Below are 22,404 nucleotides of genomic sequence, written 5' to 3' on the forward strand. Positions count from 1 at the left end.
TGTGAGGTCCACTCATGGGCGATTCAAGGAGCCACAGCCATCTTGTGTATTACAGAAGATACTACATTAGGATATAACTGGCAGTCCCATCAGGATGCAGCCAATTTTTCAGACCATGGGAATATCTTCTAGAGAGGAAAGTTCTGACAAGTACGCAAATTAAATATAATAAAATGTTGGCTAATTGGTACTAAAGTAACTGAAATCCTTAATTAATTAAACTAACTTACGGTTTTTGGTGGTTGAACAAAGGTAGAAAAAGACACCTGGCAAATAATGAGTAATAATTGGTATTTAGTTATATATAAAAAAGTATAGAACATGTTCACATTATCTTTAATAGCACACTTTAAAAATCAGAGTTAAAAAGGATAATTTCAATGCCTTATAAGACCTTAATCACCAACTAGGGTTACTAATTCTTTAACACAGAAGATTTTCACCAAGACGTTTTTATTCAGCCAGAGATAAATATTTCCTGAAGCTTTTTGAATCTTGCCAGTACCCTTGGTGACCAATGTCATTGCACTTACTAAAGTTCCTGCTGCTTGTTGCATGAAACCAATTAACTGAAAAAGTCAATGCTAAAAGGATATCTATTAGAATCTGGTAAGACCTAGTGCCACAGGTGGTAACCTTGTGCCAGGAATTTAATATTTCTGAGCAGACATATCTCTAAATGGAGATAATAGTGTCTATTTCATAGGTTGGTTAGGAGGGTTAAATGCCCAGATCAATGCATGGTACATAATTGGTTCTCCAATCAATGTAGTTGATACAACATATACCAAGTATTTCCAATAAGTTTTATAAGCAGATAGACTTCTCAATATACTTTCCTTTATATGCCACTATAAACTCAACAATTCAGAATGATCATCCAGGATGGTTTATTTAAAGACGCCTTCCTCAATCTATACTCTTAGAAATGAATATGTGAGTGTTGTGTGGCTGTGGGTGCTTTAGGGGGCAGGATTGGGTGGAGGCAGGGAAATGTGGTCAAATTCATTTAAGCAACTGGCTGTTTTTGCAACTAATGTTTTTGTAACTAAGTGACAGTTTGGCTGAATTTAACTGACTTAAAAAAAATAACATGTAGTTTACAAAAATCTATCTTAAAAAGTTGACCTACATCAAGCTTTAGGATAACTTCACCATAATTTTCTTGCTTTCTGGAAATTATTTTTGTGTCATAAAGTGAGTGTCAAATTTTAAATAAAAAATCAATTTTCTTTTACAGTTTTATAAAACTTTTTTTATAAAGTTTGAGGACAAATGTTTTAATGCTTTCTTAGAAAAAAAGAGAGTATTAAGCAAGTTATTTTCATCTCTAAGTATGTTTCAAATAAGGTAGGAAACATCCAGATGGTCAAACTTTATTTAATTGAAAGAGAGAGAGAGAGAGAGAGAGATCTTTCATCTACTGGTTCAGTCCCCTAAATGCCTGCAATATCCGGAGTTAGGCCAGGCTGAAGCCAGGAGTCAGAAAGTTCATCCAGGTGTCCCATGTGGGTGGCAGGGACCCAAGAACTTGGGCCTCACTGCTTCTTCTTAGGAGCATTTGCAGGAAGCTGGATCAAAACTGAAGAAGAGGCCGGCGCCGTGGCTTAACAGGCTAATCCTCCGCCTTGCAGTGCCGGCACACTGGATTCTAGTCCCGGTCAGGGCGCCGGATTCTATCCCGGTTGCCCCTCTTCCAGGCCAGCTCTCTGCTATGGCCCGGGAAGGCAGTGGAGGATGGCCCAAGTGCTTGGGCCCTGCACCGGCATGGGAGACCAGGAGAAGCACCTGGCTCCTGGCTTCGGATCAGCGAGATGAGCCGGCCGCAGCGGCCATTGGAGGGTGAACCAACGGCAAAAAGGAAGACCTTTCTCTCTGTCTCTCTCTCTCACTATCCACTCTGCCTGTCAAAAAAAAAAAAAGAAAAAAAAAAAAACTGAAGAAGCAGGCTCTCAAGCCAGGCACTCTGGTATGCGGCATTTCAAGTGGCAGCTTAACCTGCTATGCCACAATGCCTGCCCTTAAGATGTAACTTAAATATTTTTTCCTTATAAATTTACATGTGTGTGTGTGCATGAATGCGTGTGTAGTGTATGTACTTCAAATGCATGAGATTGGTAGCAAAAGCATTTTTCCGTGGTAGCCTCTGGCATCTTGATCTGCTTTTGAAACTGACCAGAAATGTGCAGACCTGACACATACATTCTTCACCACTAGGGGGTGACAGTTGATAATGAATCAGCTTCCCTGACTGTGAGACAAACCAGAGGCTTAGTTCCGTGAACACTGGAGTCTTGTTTCTTTTCTCGATTGCCTGATTCTTGGTTTGATGCATTTTATTTTCTGAGCATCTTCACACCTGACATCATTTCTCCAGCGACATGCAGCATGGACCTGATGAAAGGACAGTTGGTGATGGATAGTTGCAGATTTTAAGTAACTGTGTCCAAAAACCAAGTTAATAGGTGGTTAACCAAGTAGTTAACATTTTTTACTAATGCATTCATTTCATAAGTATTGGAAGTCCAAGATCCTGTCACAGGCAGAGAGAATACTATGAGGAACAAGAGCACCATATCTGTCTGTGTGGAACTTTTATCTTAAGGGCAAAGATGACAAAAACCAGGTAAAAACACACAAATAAAGTAATGAGTGTTAAAAAGATAGATAAGGAACAGAAACAGGTAAGGCATAGAATAACTGGAATTAGGGAAGAGAGAAGACAGTAGATCAAGCAATGTCCATATCTGAGATTTTTATTGTTCTCTATCTACATAGCAGATTTCAGAAACACACAGTGTCCTACTTTGATTCCTTTCTGCTTGCATAGACTGGCAGAATTCTCACAACTCAGCATGTTGGTGCTTCTGGAGCTTGGACTATCACGGATGGGTGGTCTCCAGGGCCAGCATCTGCCCTCAGCACCCTCAGCAGGCACTAGGAAAGCGTCCTCAAGGGGGCCTGAAACGGAGCACGCTCACCTTGCCACGCAAATGTGAACGCGGATGAACTTTGGTGAACACGTGATTTTAGAGGGCAGGGAGATTTCTCTTTCGTCTTTATACCCACCAGTGCCTTGAGTGGATAAGCGGGGGGAGAGAAAAGGGAAGGAAACTGGAAGCAGAAAAATGCATTTAGCTACGTCACGTGCGTGAGATAGTAACTATAAATTCCTCGAAGTAGAAATATTGCCTCACTCATCTTTGCATTTTCTGGATTTGTCTTTCTAAAAGCACAGTCTGATCGTTCAGAATCAACAAGAGCTACGCTAAAATCAGATTCCTAGGCCTCATCTCATTGCTATGCCCTGGGATCCATGATTCTACCAACTGGTAAGTAACCGCCTCAGTGCCTGGCTACACATGTTAGATATTCAACAAATAGTGAAATAGATAAATAACCCAAGTTCTAAAGCCGTTCATTTAAAAGCTAATCTATCTATTTAATAAGGCAAACTATTTAAGAAAGAGAAAAAGCCCTCTTTTAAGGGGAACATATTTTCTTTGATAACCAGGAAGACAATTTAAGTGACTCCCTTGGTCTCGAATCTAAATGAACTGAAACAGAGAATAAGGTTTCTTTTGAAATGCTTGGGTGCATACTTAGACATTGAGGCAAAACACTCTAGGTCCCCAACCACTGAAATATCTCCAGTCCCTTCTCTTCTCCTCATGCACACCTCCCCAGAACGTGGGCATAATCAGATCCAGCCACAAGTTCACTGAAGAATGGGCTGATCTTCCACAGAGGAGTAGAACACATCTGCCGTGAGCAAGATGGTGAGCTCTGATTCCTCTATTCCTCTTGGAAGTGAGGTCTGGCTGTAACAGCTCTTCTGATCCCACCAGACAAAAAACCTTCATCTCTGTTAAAGCTGTGGGTATGGACTTGGGTCTTCCTTCTCTGCTGAAATAGGATAGTGCTGTATACGATTGGCCCTGGCACAATTAGATGAACTATGCAAGAAGCAGCTCAACTATGTAAGAAGCAGATCAACTATATAAGCAGCATGGGGCCGGTGCCGTGGCGTAGTAGATAAAGCTACTGCCTATAGTGCCGGCATCCCTTATGGGCGCGGGTTTGAGTCCCAGCTGCTCCACTTCCAATCCAGCTCTCTGCTATGGCCTGAGAAAGCAGTGGAAGATGGCCCAAGTCCTTGGGCCCCTGCACCTGTGTGGGAAATACAGAAGAAGTTCTGGCTCCTGGCTTCAGATCGGTGCAGCTCTGGCCGTTGTGGCCATTTGGGGAGTGAACCAGCAGATGAAGACCTCTCTCTCTCTCTCTTTCTCTCTGCCTCTCTGTAACTCTGACTTTTAAATAAATAAATAAATCTTTTAAAAAAATGGAAAGAAACAAAGGAGGGAAGGAAGGAAGGAAGGAAGAGAGAAAGAAAGAAAGAAAGAAAGGAAGGAAGAAAGGGAGAAAGGAAGAAAGAAGGAAAGAAAGAGGGGAAGAAAGAAAAAGAAAGAAAGGAAAGAAAGAAAGAAGGAAAAGAAAAGAAAGGAAGACAGATGGCAGCTGCATTCTTCATGTCCAGGAAGACAGAGAGCTCTTGCTTGAATAATTAATGTTATGGGGTCCATTTCAATGGTGTATGATATCAAGGAAATGATCTATTTGATTAGAGGGAGAGGAGAAATCTTCTTTAGCCAAATAATTGGCACAATAACTGGATAATCCAACCCTACCCTAGCTCTCCAAGCTTCTCTCTCTCTCTCCCCAACAGAGGCAAGGTGGTTTCTTTCCTTGAGCCCAACACGTCATATTCCTTACAACCTGTGTGCATTTGCTCAAAATCTGCTGCTCCAGCTAGAGTTCCTTATTCTCTTCACCCTTAAAAAAAAGAGACTAACACTCATCATAATTATTGAGTAGCTATTATGTGCTTTATGGTAATTGTCTTTTTGAATCCTCACAGCAACTCCAAGAAGTAGGTACTATTACTGCCCCCTTTTTAGGTAGGAATTGGATAATCTAAGAGGCTAAACCACCTTGCCAAGGTCATGCAACCAGTGGGTTTCAGAACTGACATTCGCATCATCCAAGGATGTGTGATTCTTTTTTTTTTTCTGACAGGCAGAGTTAGACAGTGAGAGAGAGACAGAGAGAAAGAAAGGTCTTCCTTCTGTTAGTTCACCCCCAAAATGGCTGCTACGGCCGGTGCGCTGCGCCGATCCAAAGCCAGGAGCCAGGTGCTTCCTCCTGGTCTCCCATGTGGGTGCAGGACCCAAGCACCTGGACCATCCTCCACTGCCTTCCCAGGCCACAGCAGAGAGCTGGACTGGAAGAGGAGCAACCAGGACAGAACCAGAACCTCAACCAGAACTAGAACCCGGAGTTCTGGCGCCACAGGCAGAGGATTAGCCTGGTGAGCCGCGGCTCCGGCCAAGGGTGTGTGATTCTTTTTTTTTTTTTTTTTTTTTTTGTCGCCAAAAATGTTACTGGAGAAATTGCAGGGTTCTTGTCTTCACGCAAGAAAGAATTCAGGCGTGAGACAGAGAATAGTGGGAGGTAAAATAGCAAGGTTTATTAGGGAAGGGACATCCATAAGGCGGATGGGCACCTCTCCAGACAGAGCCTGAGAGACTGGGTGGGGGGGCAGGGCAAGGAGTGAGGTTACATGTTTGAGTGGAGAGATTACACCTGGCCAGGCCAGGCGGGCAACTCAGCAGAGAGGCAGAGGGCTGAGCGCAGGGTGTGTGATTCTTGAAGTCCAGGTCATTGGAGCTTTTTTGCTCCCAAGTCTCACATTGCCCATGAAACCCTTCCTGACATTTTACATAGATTATTATCTAAATGGAAATCATACACATTGACACTTTAGCTAGCAAAATCTTAGTGTTAGAGAAAGGACATCAGAAGCCTTATTTTATAGGTAAAAAGGCTAATGTTCTGCATGTGTGAGGTATGCACGTGTGGCAGAGCTCTGCAGATCCTTTGGCCTGCTCCTGGAGATCCTGTGTCAGTGAGTGAGATGCAGTGACCTGAGAATGTGTGCTTTAAAGTAGCTCCACAGTTAAATCTGATGAGCCCGTGTTGGGAACCACTCATATCTGTATTGCTTGCCATTTCATCTGTCTGTTGTCATTTCTCTCAAATCTTACTCTACTGGGACCTCATTCTATACTTTGCTATTCCTTAGTGTCTAACCAAGAACCAGGTGCATTTTATGTGTCTAGTAATGCTTGTGACTTGAACTGAAAAAAAAAAAAAGTTTTAGATACTTACATTTGACTGGGTGGTGCCAGGGAAGTGGATTAAGGCACTTTAGTCCAAGGCCGCATGAAGGCAAATACTCCAGGTGGGAGGCAAAATAGATAATTCTAAGATTTGACCAGTCTCATTTGTTTTACTTCATAATGTCTTAGGACCCAAGTCAGCCAAAGATTTCAGAGAGCAGAGTTCTGATTTCTGATTTTCCTTTTTTTCTTCTCAACCTGGGGAGACATGTTTAGTGTATGTGATCCCCAGATGCTTGGGGCATGTCTTACACTGCTCTGAGCACATGGAACCAAGCCTTGGAGTGGCAGGGCCTTATATGGAAGCAGACTGCACTTTGTGCTTTACTGAGGGATCTTTAAATAGCAGGGTACAGCATCTCAAAGCTTTCCAAAGAGCTACTTAAAGTTATTTTTCTCCATGACAACAGCCTGCCAATAAGGATGAAATTTAAAGAGCTAGGACCCCAAGTATAAAGAAAAAAGGAAAATTTCCCTGCTAAATTGAATGCTCAGAGATGAGCTAGAGCCAGAGTGTAAATTCCATACATTGACTCACAACTATAGAACAGATGAGATGAGCAATCAAGCTGCATTCTTTAATTAACTGTATACAAAATCAAGAGGATATTGAAGGTGTTCATTTGGTGGATGGGGTGGAGAGAGACTTACATATGCTGTGATCGCTGGGGCTGGAAACAATGGATCCATTTTCTTGCTTGTTACCTTTAGAACTTTGCAGGGATTGATTTTGTTTGGGTGCCTAAAAATCAGCTTCTAAGTAATCGTCTTGGCTTTCTTGTTGCCTGCACCTTGCAGAACCCCTTTTGTCCTGGACTCCCAGCCACAGGCTGCAGAAGACTCAACCCTGAGTCCTTTTCCACCAAGTGAAGCTATGCAGTTGCTTTCTCAGGTGACCTTCCTGTTGACTTCTTGTTTCTTCTATCTTTATTTTAGCTTGATCCACTACACCAGAGGGATTTAAAAAGACACTCCTAATTGTCCTCAGGGATAAGGATGGATTTGCCATGATACCTTTCTTACCCTCTACCTGGACCAAGTCTCAGTAACAGAATAGATTTTTCTATCTGACACAGGGATGCTCTCCATTATGTTCCCAACAAGTGCTGAACCAGACTTTAAATTCTGGGAAGTGAATACCAAAGTCAATGACAAGTAGCTCTCTAGGTTGACAACAGCAAGTTTCACCATTGACAAGTGCCAGTTAATGCCATTCATTTGATGAATATTATTGAGTGCCCTTTATATGTCAAGCACAGAGTTAGGCACTGAGGCCGTGAGTGAATCATACAGTTATCAACTTCTTCTTTCTAGGATGAAAGTGGTTTTCCTGTGATGACTGGTTCTGGTTCTGTTCTTTGAAACCCTATAATTAGTTTCTCCATTACTTCAGAAATGCGAAAATAACAGTCATATCCCCTACATGCCCATTCATTCTGATGACCCCCTCCTTTGGATGTGCTTCAATTGGTCAGTGAGCCTTCCAAAGGAGACAGCTCAGAATTTCACCTACTTCCTGGGCTCCTCTGCCTTGTGTTTGGATTCTCAGGTCACTGCTGCCTGAAATCTGTGGAGTTACATTGCTCCACCTGTTTCCAGAGTCTAGAGGTACGTGCTTGAGTATGGATAGTTCTCTTGGGGAGAAGGAGTTCAATACATTGACTTCAACCTGGGGAGCTGTTTTTCTTCTCTTGCTCTTTAACCAGAAAATAAATGCCACTGTAGCTTTGAAAACTGAAATGCTAGCTTTTAAACAACTTGAAAATAATAGAGTTTAAGATTTTAAGGGGAAAGTGGGCTCCATAAATTTTTTTTTGTGACCAGAACCCCTACATTGTCCATTTAGTGTTTAAATTGAGAATAAATACTAACAAGAAAGTGATCACCTTTAACTGCACTTCACTGAGAACTAAGTCTCTGTGACCCGTCAGTAATGTTAACTTAAAAAAATTTTTTTTCAGCCAGTCTTCTCCACTGTGACAACTTAAAGAGGCAAAGATTACAGCCTTTAAACATGAGCCCCCATGGAGCACAGCTTGACTTTGAGAGAAGGAGTACATTCATCTGTTACACTAAAGCAAACTCAATGCCACTCGTGACATGGGGTTTCGATTGCTATGACCAAGCATTCGGCAGTCCCTCTGTTCCTAACCTGACGTCTTTTAGGGTTAAGAAGCATCAGGAAGAGTCAACCATTTCCTCTCACTTCAGAGTTTGGAAGGATTGACTGTTCTCCTGATTGATGATGCTCTGCCTCCATTTCCCTCCTCGTCCTGCTTCCCAGGTGCAATCTCTGTCTTTCTCCTTGCCCTAAGAGGCTGATCCCCACAAAAGCATCTCTTGGCTTTGCCACTGACTTCCAGTTGAATTTGGCCAATGAGATGCCCTAAAAGGAGACTGGAGTGTGGGGAGCTTGAGAGGCTGGTATACTAAGCCTTTTGCCTCTGTGTGGCATCCATAGAAGTAGCTGTGCCCAATTGCTTCAAGTTATGGCTCACGGCAAGCAGTGCCCCCATCTATGGATGCAGGTCTTGTAGACCCTCCTCACTCTGTTTCCTCCCTGGGGCCCTTGGTAATGACTTTCTATTGTTGCTTATCTCTAAGTGCCTCAACCACTCCCACTTTTCCTTAAGCTGCCCTCATCTCTATACTGTCATTGCCACCTCTCCATTTAAATCATCTGGAATGAATTTCCCATCAGAATCACCTGGAGAACTATGACAGCGTTCTGGGACATCACCTACTAAATGAGACTCCCCTGGGGCATAGCCCTACAATTTCTATTTTTAAAACAATCCAAGGAAGAATGAAAAAGTGGCAATAATTTTCCAATTTATGTGCTTGTTATACTATTTTCTCTACTTTTGTAGATCTTTGAAAATTTTAAATACAAAATGGAATCAGCTATGTAAGATTATTAATTACGAACCACAGATACAAAATACATGTCTAATGTTTATTTGGTTAATCTCATTGTGTTCTGTGTCCGTTGGACTTAATTAGACCGTTGTAGGGGCTCCACCTATGTAAACAACTGGAATGGGGCAAAAAGATACAGCATCTTTCATTCACTGAAGTGTCAGACACCAGACACCCAGGAACGCTAGTCCTTCTCCACTGGATACCTTTCTAGATTGGGGTTGAGTTGACTTGGCCACATCTGGGGTTCTTTTCAAACAGTTGGTGCTCACATAGACACAATTTGCGATCATTAGCCAAATACTGTCCGTGGAGGATTGGAAAACTGAAGTCACTACACTCTGGTTTGATTCTCTCTTCTAATCCTTATTTGTGGGAAATTTCTGTTTTATTTTTACTATACCAGAAAAGGATCCAGAGTTTCAAGTAGCAAATTCCAGCTTCCCTGCTCCTGTGTAATGTTGGACAGACACTTTTTCAGTGTCTTCAATTTCAAAGCACAGTGGCTGAAAACACTGGTTTGGGACCCCAGTTCTGTTACTTTCTAACCATGAGACTTGGGGAAAAATGCTCAACTTCTTAATTTTTCATCTGTGAAATAGAAATATTAGTAGCAACCACATCATTGAATTGTTGGAAGATTAAATGAGCATAGAATGGTAATAGCAATGTGGCTGGTGTATAATAAGTTCTAAGTAAGTGCTAGCTGAGGCTATTTTCATTATTAATACTTAAATTTATATTTTTGACTTTTGAGGGCTAGGCAGAAGGAATGAGCAAGAGTTTCAGATACAGGGCTCCCTGGACTTTTAAAAAATTGTAATAAAATTTGAGAACTATTACTGTAGATCTTTCAGAAATTATTGTCTAGAAAATCTGTATACAAAAATCTGGAGGAAAAAAGATTGACCCAGAAAAGCCTTTCTGGCTGTTTCTCCCACTGCCAGTCATTTGGTACAGTTGTGAACTTTGGCTCCAGTCTAATTTCTGGCTAAACCTGGAGTTGCTTGTTCTCTGCTGTGGCCTGGAACTGACACACACAGCCCAAGTTAATGGTTTTGATGTGTGGGAGGTGATAGTGCAGGAATGGATAGGGGAGCTTGAGGATGCTCCTAAATCAAATAGAAAAAGACAGAAGGCCAAGATGGCCTTGGCTTACATATGTTGATTCTCAGCCAATTTGAGAACACACTGCTTCATTTAGCAAACCTGACCTCATGTTCCCGTCAATTAAAAGCTATGCAAATATGTTTTGAATTTTCTAAGCAAGAATGTATTACCTCCTAATGCTGACTATTAAAATTCCTGATAAAATCCAATCTCCAAGAAGTTGGAGGAGGAGGAAGAGGAGAGAGAGAGAGAGAAATGTGGAATTTTTAATAATTTAGCACAAAATTATATACAGTTGTTCCCAGTATCTGCAGAGGACTTTGGTTCTAAGACTCCCACAGATGCCAAAATGTGTGGATACTCAGTGGTGTAGTGTTTGCATACAACCTACATACATCCTGCAGTAGTCTTCAAATCATCTCTACTCATAATACCTACTACTATGTGAAAACACTCCAGTGTTCAGGAAAAAATGACAAGGAAACAAGTCTGTAATTTTCAGTTTAGGTGCATTTTATTTTCTGACTTTTTTTTTTTTTTTTTTTTTTTTTGACAGGCAGAGTGGATAGAGAGAGAGAAAGGTCTTCCTTTTTGCCGTTGGTTCACCCTCCAATGGCCGCTGCGGCCGGCTCATCTCGCTGATCCGAAGCCAGGAGCCAGGTGCTTCTCCTGGTCTCCCTTGCGGGTGCAGGGCCCAAGCTCTTGGACCATCCTCCACTGCCTTCCCAGGCCACAGCAGAGAGCTGGCCTGGAAGAGGGGCAACCGGGATAGAATCTGGCGCCCCAACCGGGACTAGAACCCGGTGTGCCGGCGCCGCAAGGTGGAGGATTAGCCTGTTAAGCCACGGCACCGGCCCTGACTATTTTCGACCTATGGTTGGTTGAATCCATGAATGAGGAACCGGCAGATATGGAGAGTCAACTGTGCTGCAATATGTAATTGTGCACTGAGGAACAGTTACTTAGATTCCCTCCTTGGTTGGGATACAAAAGCTTCGTCCATCAACTACCCTAACATCAACCAGGCAATACCTGCAGACCCTAATGCAAGATTCCTGTTTTTTTAAATGTAGGATCTGGGCTTTTCAGGAGCCAGATGCTAAATGACATAAACTCTTAAGCCAGTGTCTAGGCCATCCTTAGACAAGTATGCCTTTACTCTGAAATACTGGTCACTCAAACTCTGGCCTATTGTTCTAATTTTTTCAGCTCCCCATGGCATGAATTTGAAAGTCATCAACTCTAAAAAATCTGATTCTACTGCTGGTTGTGGTGTGTGAAGGGCAAGGTGGGTAGTGTCATAGTGCAGAGACTCGATTATAAACTATCTTCCTACCCATTGTTTTGAAGACTCTGGGGGAGTCAAATTGGAGAATTGGACTGGTTGCCTGCCTCAAGGCACCAGGCTCCACTAGCTGTGTCTGTGCTTCACCCCTTTCTCTAGGGGAACCACTCTGCTTAAAAGATTTCAGCTTTCCACTCCCTGTCCCAGCTGTGCCCTGAACAGTTTCAGTAGAATCTTTCCTTACGATTAGTTTTGCCTGCAACACTTCATTATCAAAAATTTCAAACATAAAACAAAGCTGAAAGAATTGTTCACTAAACACCCACCACCTAGACTCTCATTAGCCATTAACATTCTATTACATTTCCTTTATCACATACCTATCCATCTCTTCAGCTGTTAATTCAAATTATTTTTATAACACTTTGAAGTAAATTTCATAGCTAGGAGACAGGGTTTTGAAGACTCCTAATACAAACAACTGATAAATGTCTGAAATGATGGATATGCCAATTATCCTGATCTGATCATTATACATTGATTTCCATGCATAAATTGAAATGTCATATTGTACCCATAAATATGTACGGCTACTATGTGTCAATTAAAAGATAAATACATAACTAAAAAAAAAAAAAAAGAAGATTGCTGATATTAGCATGCTTATCCGTAAACACTTTAGCTTGAATTAGTTATGTAAGTTTCACTATTTGTTTACAGTGGCCTTTCTTTTTGATTAAAAAAATACACAGAAAATGCATGTCCTGAAATGTACATCTGCAGAGTTTTAGAAATTGTACCCACTGAGGATTTGTCACTAAGACTCCAGTCTTCAGATTCTGAAAGCCTGGGGATGAGAAAGCTGACATATTAATGTGGAGGCAGAGCTAAGAGATAAAAATAATTTTGAAAGTCTTATAGTCACTCTGCTCCTTTTCTGCAGTTTGTAAAGTCCCGTATTTGCCTAAACTATTTTGAGTTTTGTTTTACTTGCAGCCAGAGTCCTGACCAATACATAATCTCTGTTTCAGGTGTGGAGTGGGAATCCAGTGAGGAGTGAGTGAGACTGACTAGGGATTTCATTCATTTTACTAGACAGTGGCTCTAAAGAAATGAAAGAACTGGCTTTATCTGGGTCCTGAGTGTGAATCCATCATGTGGGCAGAATAAGAATTTTACACAGATACCAGCAACTTTATTCAAAGAAAAATCTAACTTAAAAAATGAAAGCAAATATATGATATGATAGCCTTGATATTAAATGTAAATATTGAGTAGATTGACTGATATTAGAAGCAAGATCCTAATGTATTTGCTAATTATCCTTTTCAAATTTAAACATGACCCCTTTTTGTGGTTTTAGCTAAATAATTGCAAAAACAGAGACAATGTGTGGTTTCACTGTTAGAGGTAGAATGGGTTGCAAAAATGCCAAACCGGGTCCAATTTAGGAAAAATGTTCAGCCCATATGTGAGAGAAAGGAAAAGAGAAGAAGGCTCTCAATTATTTAAGGGGGAGTAAAGGCAGTTTTTAATGCCCAGGAGAAATCTCTGCTTTTTGGGATTTGGGTTCTTGCATATGATGTTACTTATCAGTTTTGTTGCTTTTGGTCGGAATTGATTTCTTTTTGTCTTAAACCAAAATACACGCGCCTCCTTGGTAATTTGTGTAAAAGTCAGAGTTGTGGTTATTGTTGGGGGAAGAAAAGGCTTGTGAATGGAACGGGCCCTTCTACTGTGGGTGTTCAAGTTCTGTTTTTTGACCCAGTGGTGGTTACAAGGGTGCTTATCTTATATTATGCTTTGCATTTATGTTGCTGAGTTGCTATTTTTGTGTTTTAGATTCTACAGTTAAAGTCAGAAAATCTGAAACAAACATGAAGATGCTGAGCTCAATAAAGCTATGGGCAGGACTATTATTGTTAGTGTTTATTTCATTACACTCTATTCTCTATTATTGGAATATTTCATAAGACAGTATTTTAATTTGAAAAAATTGCTTAATCTTCTGCTCTCCTTAAAAACACAGAATGTTTATATAGGCTTGCATTTCTGAGACGCCCTCAAATTGATAGTAAATACAATTAGCTCCAAGTCAAAACCAGCTCCTGTTCTTTGGCACTGTTCCCTCAAATGAATTCTTTTTTTAAAAAAGATTTATTTATTTATTTGAAGGGCAGAGTACAGAGAGGCAGAGGCAGAGAGAGAGAGGTCTTCCATCCACTGGTTCCCTCCATAGATGGCCGCAATGGCTGGAGCTGTACCGATCTGAAACCAGGAGCCAGGAGCCTCCTCTGGGTCTCCCGGTGCAGGGGCCCAAGGACTTGGGCGGGGGTGGCGGGTGCTTTCCCAGGCCACAGCAGAGAGCTGGATTGGAAGTGGAGCAGCCGGGACTTGAACTGGCACCCATATGAGATGCCAGCTCTTCAGGAAGTGGCATTACCCGCTACACCACGGTGCAGGCACGCAACTTAATTCTTTACCCACCACATCTAGCTCCTCAACTTTTTTGCATGCATCTTAGCCTGATTCATTTTCTGACCTTTACTATACATTTTTATGACTCCATATTAAATTTTGTCTTACTAGATCTACTCACTGGCAAAATGAATAGGGATAATTGAGTAACATATATTAAAGCTTTCTAGTGCAGATAACCCAAAGCCAAGAGTACAGCAGTGTTTACCCTGCTGTACCTAACTATTTGTCCCGATTCCTCATCTTTTTTTCCTTAAAGATTTATTTATTTATTTAAAAGTCAGAGTTACACACACAGAGAGAGAGAGAGAGAGAGAGGAAGAGAGAGAGAGAGAGAGAGGGAGAGAAAGTCTTCCATCCACTGGTTCATTCCCCAGTTGGCTGCAATGGCTGGAGCTGCGCCGATCCAAAGGCAGGAGCCAGGAGCTTCTTCCAGGTCTCCCACACAGGTGCAGTGGCCCAAGGACTTGGGCCATCTTCCACTGCTTTCCCAGGCCACAGCAGAGAGCTGGATTGGAAGTGGAGCAGCCATCCCATATGGGATGCCGGCACTGAAGGCAGTAGCTTTACCGACTATGCCACAGTGCCAGCCCCACCAATTCCTCATCTTGTTGGATCCTGAGGTTCTTAGAATTATGTATAAGCCAGGAATAGGTGATGGCATTATTAAAATTAATATTTTAAAACACTTGCTACATGCTAGGCATTGCACAAAACTCTGTAAACATCTAATTTAATCATTCCACAATACTGTGAGATAAGTAATTTATTATTACTTAATTATTTATTATTTTTTAAAGATTTGCTTATTTATTTATTTGAAAGAGTTACATAGAGTGAGAAACAGAAAGAGGCCTTTCATCTGCTGGTTCACTCCTCAGATGGCCAGACTGGCCCAGGCCAAAGCCAGGAGCCTCATCTGGGTCTCTCATGTAGGCGGCAGGGGCCCAAACACTTGGGCCATCTTGTGGTGGAATGAGAAGGCGGTGCCAAGATGGCCGCTGGCAAGCGTCAGTTACTCAGGAAATGGCTTCAGAACCCACCTAGCAACCGAGCCTGCCTGGCAACAGGCTGTGATTGCTTACGGCATAAACTGCCCCTTGACTGGATTGGCTGCCTTGGCTATATAAGCTGCTGCACCAACTGAAACGAACGAATCTGCGGGCTTCTCGCCTCTGGCCCGCTTTCACCCGACTCCCAATGTCTGTGTGGTGACTCCATGCCTCTTGCCCCCATCGTGCTCCTCCTCTCAGAACGAATCCACAGCAACACCATCTTCCACTGCTTTTCCCAGGCCATTAGCAGGGAGATAGATGAGGAGTGGAGCAGCCAGGACATTAACCAGTGCCCATATGGGATGTGGGCATTGCAGACGGCAGCTTTCTCTGCTACACCACAACTCTGGCCCCTGTTATTGCCCTTAATTTAAAGATGTAGAATACTCAAGTTTGCAAGGGTGAGATTTCCAAGTCACATAGTTACCATATGAGAACAGAGCTAGATTCACAGGCATTGGACCTGGGCCATCAAACACGACAGCATGTTCATCATACACCTGCTATAATGCTCTCACATTACCATCTTGACATTCTTAATAATATTTGAATGTGGGGCCCTGCATTTTCATTTTATACTGGGTCAAAATATACTTTTGCAGTGGGGTCAGGCTTCAGACTCCAAAGGTAAGGTTTTAACTACTTTCCTCCTGCTTCATGTCTCTCTAAATGATGCTAGGAGAAGAAACACATACACACACATGTGTATATGCACACACACAAAATAACTAAAATAAACAAAACATGCCAAACAAACAAATGAACAAAAACAGCCCAGTGTAACAGTTGACCAGCTGACATAACATATGCATGTAAGTGAAGACAGCAAGAAACCAGTCTGGGAAGAATAATTTTAAAAATGTGTGACTTTTGCTTAAACTAACACTTCCTAGATATTGTTGGTAAATGAAATTAATATCGGAGACTTTTCCCTTAGAAAAAACAGATACACTTCTGACATAAAGTTTGTTTTTCTACACTCATTATACATAGTCAAGGCAAGAGTGTCTTTTCTGAAACAAATTGTTATTTGGGAGTAACCAGAGAGGTGAACTCAGGGCACGATCTGTATGGGTTTGTTCTTTTTCTCAGCTAGAGACAGCTTCTTACTGCCCAAGTTTTAGATCTGTAAACCCGTCACCCTTACCCTGAATAGACTTCACAGTGCAGGAAGCACCTAGAGAACAATGACTGTAGATCCAGAGAGCTCACCTGTGTGCACTCCCATGCATGTGAGATCTAAAGGGGGGATTTGGCCACTTCTGTCTCCCATGACCCCTTCATTTCCTACTTTTTCTGTTTTGGATCTTGAGGTTCCTCTTTCCTCTGGTTATTTTGGTGGCTATTTTCCATCTCCCCCTTGTCTCCCCTGTGGTCTGTGCCTGTGCTTGTTTCCTTGCTCACGTTGCTCAATTTGAACTGCTAGTTAATAGCTTGTCTAATTTGGCCTCGAGGGTCCTCATCGCTTGGCAGGGAGATAAAGCTTGGCTCTTGCTCTTCCCTGCTATGGCTTGTTCTGTGGAGGGCCAGGGGTAGGGCTGGTGGCAACAAAAACATGGACACGCTTGCAGAGGCCCCAGCTTTCACTCTGTGACCCACTGAAGCTTCTACCACCTGCAGCTGGAGAGCTGTGAGGCTTGTACTCAGGAGTTTGAAATCTTTTAGCTTTGTTATTATATCTTAATCAGAAGTCACAGGAGAAAGAGCTCTTCTTGCCGTGTAGGGGCTTGGCTACACTGGGACATTCCTGTCCTGGCCCCACCCAGCTCAACAATACCCGTCATTGTTTCCCAAGGGCTTCACCTGTGCCTAGCAAGAACTTGCACAGGCAGCTCCACAGCAGTACCCAGCTGAGGGTTCAGCCTTCCCAGAGCTGGAACGCAGTTCCCAACGGCCAACATTCCATCCTGAAGGATTGTCATAGGCATTGTAATGAGCAAATGCTTCTTCATTCTGGGTTAAACTTGGATGTTAAATAATACAAATAATGCCTACTCCTAGCCCCAAGGTTTGTTTATGTGACCCTCACCACATATCTGTCAGGTAGGTTGACAGGAACCTATTGTTTCGATTTTGCCAATGCAGAAACTGAATTTCAAGAAAGTTGTGACTTGCTGAAGATCTACCTAGAAGTTGATCCTAGATCTTTCTATGCTGAGATTGTTTAAGAAATGTGAGTGTTGTTTTCAGGGTGAAAGTGGAAATAGTATTACCATTAGTGATTCTAGCACTTGGCTCTCAATTGTCAGACTCAGCAGCTGTGGCTAGGTACAGTTAGAGCAGCCTGGAGGAGCCTTCTCTGTGTCAGAAATTAGGGAAATGGATGGGAAGCAAAAATGCTGATCCCTCTGGGAAAATTAACCACCCCCAGAATAATGACCTCACAGTTTCTAGTTAACTGAGAAGCAGATCTTTTTCTCTAGGCCCTTAGACTGACTGAAGTTGGAAAAATCTTGGAGGGAATTCTTTGATCCTCGCAGTGGGAGAGAATTCTTTGATCCTCAGAGTGGGATACATTGCAGTATGTTGGGGTTCTTGAAGGTGCATATTAAATTACTGCACATCTTCCTCAAGTAACAATTCTATTTGAGAAAAATTGAAAAAACACACAAACAACTGTGTTTATTTATTAAAAATACTAGTTTGGGCCTGAATGTAAAATTTTTATTTATTTTAGAGGCAGAGAGAGAGAGAGAGAGAGACTCATCTAGTGGCTCACTTCCCAGATCTCTCCACTGGTTGGTTTCCTGTGAAACAGGACTGGGCTGATGCTGGGAGCCAGGTCTATATCCAGTGCTCCCACGTGGGTGGCAGGAAATCAACTACTTGAACCATCACCACTGTCTTCCAATATCTGCATTAGTAGGAAGCTGGAATCAGAACCTAGAGCTGAGGATTGAAACTAGACACTCCAATACAGGACACAGGCATCTTAACTGGAATCTTAACACTCGGTCACATGTTTGCCCTGGCCCTGAATTTCAAAGAGGAAAAGTGAATACTTGAAATAGGTCTCTTTGTGTTTATAGACCTCAAGTATCTAACCTTAAGAACACATTTTCATTCTCTTCTAACTTTGGACTACTTCTGTGGACACTCTGAGAAGCACTGGTCATTTTAATAGACAAGTTGAAGCAAAGAGATGTTGAATGTTTCTCCTTCAGCCACAATAGAACTAGGTCCAGAGGTCCCTGAATTTTTGTCTGCTGTCCTCTTCACAATCCTATAAGTCCATTCTTGGTTGTGGAAGTGTTTCTAAAATGAGAGTCTATTTTCTGCCTACCTTAGGAAGAGTAGGATGTAGAAATAACAGCATCTTGGAGGATGTAGATTGTTACAATGAGCATCATTTTTCATTGGTAAAATAACATGGGACATGGATTGTGGAATAGCATGAATTGAGTGTTATGTCTTAGCCATAACTTTGTTTCTCAGGGTGTCCATCTACAGTAAAAAATAAATTCTAGTTTTTTTAAAGATTGTTGAAAAAATTTTACTTATTTATTTTAAAGGCAGATCAATCTATCTATCTTATCTATCTATCTGTCTGTCTGTCTGTCTATCTATGTTATCAAGAGATCCTACCCACAGATTCATTCCTCAAATGCCTGCAATAGCTAGGACTGGGCCAGGTCAAAACCAGGAGCCAAGAATTCCATTTGAATCTCCGTGTGGCAGGCAGAGACCCAAGTACTTGAGGCATCACCTGCTGCTTTCCAAGATGCACATTAGTAGGAGGCTGGAATCAGGAATGGAACTCAGTCACTCTGACACGGGATGCAGGAGTCCCAAGCGATGTTATACCAAATACTTACCCCATAAATTCTGTTATAAGATAAAAATGTTCGATATCATTAAACATTAAACAGTACACATTAACATTACAGTAAGCTATGGCATTTTTCTTTTTTTTTTTAAGATTTATTTTATTTATTTCAAAGTCAGAGTTACACAGAGAGGAGAGTCAGAGAGAGAGAGAGAGAGAGAGAGAGAGAGAGAGAGATCTTCCATCCTCTGGTTCACTCCCCAATTGGCCGCAACGGCCAGAGCTGCGCCAATCTGAAGTCAGGAGCCAGGAGCTTCTTCCAGGTCTCCCACACGGGTGCAGGGGCCCAAGGACTTGGGCCATCTTCCACTGCTTTCCCAGGCCACAGCAGAGAGCTGAATTGGAAGTGGAGCAGCCGGGACTAGAACCAGCACCCATATGGGATGCCAGCACTCCAGGCCAAGGCGTTAACCCGCTGCACCACAGCGCCAGCCCCGGTATTTTTCTTGATCTATTGCTAATTATTATTTTTTAAAATAATGATGAAAATACTCAGGATCTTTAAGGATAAGAAAAAGAAAAAAAGGAATGTATCTAACCTATCTGGTGGAACAACTGACTAATACATGACAAAAATCTTTGAGTTTGTACATTTTACCTTTTGATGAAATAATTCTATTTCTAGAATTTTTCCCCAAGGAAATAAATATGGAAGCATAAAATTAAACAGACATTCATTTTAAGGTTGTTGAGGACAGTGAAAACTTGAAAATAGTGGAAACTTAAGACAACTTAAAAGTCTAGTATTTGGGATTTGGTTAAATAAATTGATGATTACAATAGAATGCCATTGTGTCCTGACTCCTCCATTGACAGGATTTTTGAATGTAAAAGATATTCACATGAGACAGTTAAGATTAATGACTCCAGAATCTGATTTCTGAGGTTCACTGTCTGTGCAGTTTAGTACATGTGATACATTGGTAAAGTTTCTTAAATTCTTAATGCTTTTGTTATTTTATTATGCCTTCCTCCTTAGAAACTTACTAGGTTCTCATCAAACGTTAGCTTTGTTAGATAAGCAGCTTTCCCAGAGGGAAAGTTATTTATTAGTTATTATTAAATACAAATGAGATTGGGACCAGTGCTGTGGCATAGAAGATAAAGCCGCCACCTGCAGTGCTGGCCTCCCATATGGACACCAGAGCGAGACCTGGATGCTCCACTTCCGATCAAGCTCTCTGCTATGGCCTGGGAAAGCAGTAGAAGATGGCCCAAGTTCTTGGGCCCTGCACTCACATGGGAAGGCATGGAGGAAGCTCCTGGTTCCTGGCTTCTGACCGGTACAGCTCCATTGAAGCCAATGGGGAGTGAACCATCAGATGGAAGACCTCTCTCTGTCTCTCTGCCTCTCCTTCTCTCTCTGTGTAACTCTGACTTTCAAATAAACAAATAAATCTTAAAAAAATAGACATGAGAGTAACAAAACAGTCTTACAGTACAACAATATGTTTTATTTTTAAAGATCATTTTAGACAGACAAAACCAGACTAGTGGTTCCCGAACTGTGTGCCAAGGCAGACTGGGGTATTGTGGTGAGTTTGTGAATTCACAGTAACCTCCCTCTCCTGGATATTCTAAAACTTCTGGGGGAACACAATGATATCTTTGGGCAAAGGGAATTACTACTATTGTTTGGATCAAACTACAAAATAAATATAACTTTAGTTGGTCTAAAATACCTGGAAAAAAATAACCACAACAACACTAACAGTGCGACAAAACAAGAAAGTCTGATAATCTAATCTATCCTATGGTTATATATCAAGATGTGAAAAATCCTGGGCAGTGGAATTATATGTGCTTTATAATTTTCTGCTTTTGACTTATCTGAATTTTCTAATCTTTATTCAGTGAACATTTATCATTTCAGTAGGACAAAATTTACTTTCAAATGATTTCTTCCTAAATTCATCTGTGCAACAATCATTTACCGAACACTATTTGCAGTCAGTCTCTGAGCTATACCCAGGAAGACCATGATGCCAGACTCCTATGGAGTACATAATGGAGGATGAGTCAGGAATGTAAACAAATAATTGCCATTCAGCAGCACAGGCTCTGAGATAGACACTGGTTGGAGTGGAAACTCTCAGCTCTGCTTTGCGAAACTAGGGCAGTGTTAAGCAGAATAAGTGAGTACTTCCAATTGGAAATGATAGAAAGATGTTTCTCCTTCCAGTCTATGCATAAACACTTGAGTACATATTGAGGAGGATTAGAAGATTGGAATGGTAGTCAGTGTTAAAATGGGAAGCTTTTGATGGGTCATACCATGCACTGGGCACTTAACTTGTAAAGGATGCAAAAACATTGGTGATTTTTAAGCAAGAGAGTGTTACAAACATTGTGCACTGTGGAAGGATTACTAGCTGCAATGTGGAGATAGCACTGGAGGCTGGGGGAGGGGCCACCCAGGAGGATTTTGTAATAGCCCAGTTAAGAGGTCACGAAGCCCCAGTTGGCTAAGAGCACAGATTATATAATGGGCCCCTATGGACCAAATCAGCAAAAATAAATGATCCAGATGTGGCACCTCATTCATCTCAAAACATGTTGGTGTCTTTAAAAATAATAACTTTTTTTTTTTCCAGTGATAAAGACAATACAGAACCAGTGCACAGATTTGGAAACTATAGAAATGTATAAAGAAGAAAGTGAAAGCATTTGTAATCCCATGAACTGGAACTGAGGTATGTGTGTTATGAATACATATATGTAACACATAAAATGTTAAACATTACGTATGATCTATAAATGCAGATACATAAATTGCATATACATATCTATAGTTATTTTACATTATGTATATATGGTAAAATAAAGTCTAATTTACAGAATGCTAGAAAATAAAAAATATTGAGGCATAAAACATCTATGACTTATATATATTAGCTACTTTTGTCTGACAACTCTGTGAGATGGATCTGTGTGTGTTTTGCCACTTTACACATAAGTGAGTTGAAGCACAGAGGATCAATGGCTTGCCCAAGGTTCCTTAACTTGCAAAGTGTCAGAGCCAAGATTTGAACCTAAGTAGTTTGTCTATCGGGCCTTTTACCTTTTAACTCCTACTGTGCAACTTTGAATGATTTTTCCAGTTGTCTGATTTGTTGAATTTAACACATTGACTCTTGGGAACATTGTCTAACTTCTGCCATGCTGGAAATATTCTGTATCTGGTTTGTCCCCTATGGTAGCCACTAGTCACATGTATCTAGCTAGTAGGCACTACAAATGCCAATACTTTGAACAAGAGATTGATTTGTAAATTTTAATTAACTTATTGAATTCTAATTTAAATTTGAATGACCAAACTTTGGCTAGTAGCTGCTCATCATTGGTTAGTAAATGTTTACATAGAATAAAAAATATGAACTTCTTATCCCTTTGTCATATTCCGTGTCTCAACAGATAACTAAAGACCATTACTTCTTTTTTTTTTTTTTTAAATATTTTATTTGAAAGGCCTAGTGACAGAGAGGGGTTGGG

General features: G+C 41.4%; 1 protein-coding gene across 1 annotated transcript in view; it reads left to right on the plus strand.

Moving 5' to 3' along the window:
• ZNF365 (zinc finger protein 365) overlaps nt 1-21,577 on the plus strand; it is an 80,259-nt gene extending 58,682 nt beyond the window's left edge. The window contains exons 5-6 of the transcript XR_009868338.1: nt 3,234-3,332; nt 21,507-21,577. The gene's annotated coding sequence lies outside the window, so the exon portion shown is untranslated. The remainder of the gene's footprint in view (nt 1-3,233; nt 3,333-21,506) is intronic.
• Nucleotides 21,578-22,404: the final 827 nt, after the last annotated feature.

Source organism: Lepus europaeus, chromosome 17 (genome assembly GCF_033115175.1).
Source record: "Lepus europaeus isolate LE1 chromosome 17, mLepTim1.pri, whole genome shotgun sequence".
NCBI lineage: Eukaryota > Metazoa > Chordata > Mammalia > Lagomorpha > Leporidae > Lepus > Lepus europaeus.